Source organism: Mus pahari, chromosome 7 (assembly GCF_900095145.1).
Source record: "Mus pahari chromosome 7, PAHARI_EIJ_v1.1, whole genome shotgun sequence".
Taxonomy (NCBI): Eukaryota; Metazoa; Chordata; class Mammalia; order Rodentia; family Muridae; genus Mus; species Mus pahari.
In genome coordinates, this window is record NC_034596.1 from 3,179,569 (window position 1) to 3,181,655 (window position 2,087).

Below are 2,087 nucleotides of genomic sequence, written 5' to 3' on the forward strand. Positions count from 1 at the left end.
TGTAGACCAGGCTGGCCTCGAACTCAGAAATCTGCCTGCCTCTGCCTCCCAAGTGCTGGATTAAAGGCTTGTGCCACCACTGCGGGGCTCACAGACATCTGTAACTTTAATTCTTCTTTTGGCCTCTTTGGGGTGCCAAGCATGCATGAAGTAAACTTACATATGTAAGGAATATTAAATATGAATCTTTTCTATAAACTACTATAACATTTGTGTTTAGGACTGGAAATCCAATCTTTTATCTCCCCCACTTTGTGTCGTTTCATGCAAATATTTTACCAATACCAGCAGCAAAACCCTTGTTTGCATAAGGGACCACTGCTGTATTTCAAGAATCTGATGCCCTGGTAGTGGCCCCTCACCTCACCTCTTCCTTTCCTGTGCCTCAGGATTTTAGGATTAGCCAGTCAATAAAACTGGGGGGTCAGACCCCAGACAAAGGGGAAAAGACTCAGTCACCTCCTGAGTTAGAATAGAAAGTGCTCTTCCTGTGCCTGTGCCTGCTTCTCTGAGCATCCTGGCTGTCCTGTAACTCTGTAGGCTAGGCTGGCCTCGAGTCCACAGAGCTCCATGTACCTCTGCAGCCCAGTGTTGGAATTAAAGGCATGCACTGCTACTCCCAGCTTTAAGCACATCCTCTTGATCAAGAGTAAACTTTGCCCTGTCTAGATACTTTGCTTGAAGTGGTGGTCTCTCTGTGATCCTAACACATGTGTTATTTCTAACACACACATTCAGGCGAAATACTCAGACACATGAAATAAAAATCTATTAGGAAAGAAAATAAAAAAGCAAAACAAACAAAAAAAATCTATTAGGTTGGAAAGGTGTGGGGTGCTGGAGAGACCCAGTGGTGAGGAATAACTGTTTGTTGTTCTTTCAGAGGACCTGAGTTCAAATACCAGTACCTAAGCTGGCCATCTTACAAGCACAAGTAACTCCAGCTGTAGGGGGCTCAATACCTAACCTTCTGGAACACACACCCAAATTCAAGTTAAAAAAAAAAAAAAAACAAAAAAATTTTTTTTCTTCTTCTTCTTCTTCTTCTTTTTTTTGAACTCAAAAATCCACCTGTTTCTGCCTCCCAAGTGCTGGGATTAAAGGCGTGAACCACCACTGCCTGGCAAAAATAATTTTAAAAGAAAAGAAATCACAAAAGGAAAGAAAAGAAAAGGAAGGAAGGAAGGAAGGAGAGAAAGAAAGAAAGAAAGAAAGAAAGAAAGAAAGAAAGAAAGAAAGAAAGAAAGAAAGAAAGAAAGAAATCCGACACCCCCCCCCCCAGCATATTCGGTGGAAGCTCAGAAGGGCGGCTCCCTCACTGCCAGGGTCTAGCCTACAGCCTAGAGCCACCTGACTTTACTACCCCCATCAACATTTCCAAGCACATGGATGCTTCTCTCTGGGTAGTCACTGCGTGTGTATGTATCGCTACACTGACCTATCTGTATGTAATCTTACAGACCAACCTGGCTCTCAGAACCTTATTCTCCTAAAAGTAGGTGTCACAGCTCTTTCAAATCACCCAGCCCAGGCTACCACCTCCACCCTGGCAGGTTTTTACTTTTACAGAAAATGTTGCAGAGAAATCAATCCTTAGAAGTGGAATTGCTGGCCAGGCAGGCACGAGCAGTTGAAATGTTGATGGCTTTGGTCAAATCACCACCCTTAAAGGCTTCAGCAATTTCCATTTCCGCAACTAATCCCACCCGCCAGAGCACTTCCGCCAGAGCACTTCCTCCGTGTCTTTGTTAGTCTTTTAACACCTTTCATTCTAATTTGTATTTTAACAGTGGAGAGCTGATCTGGGCTTTCTGCACCTCTGTCCTGCATCGATCTCTCTCACTCTTCTAGGTTCCCCTGACTGCTTCATGGGTTTCTGATCCTTCTTTGTAGTTAAGGAAATTAGTATACTGTCTCTCATCCTGATGTAAGAATTTCCCACAGCCTATCCACTGCCTAGCTGTGTTGTTCTCACGGGAGAGCTTTACATTTTTTTTTTTTTTTTCTCGAGGCAGGGTTTCTCTCTATAACTCTGGCTGTCCTGGAACTCACTTTGTAGACCAGGCTGGCCTCGAACTCAGAAATCC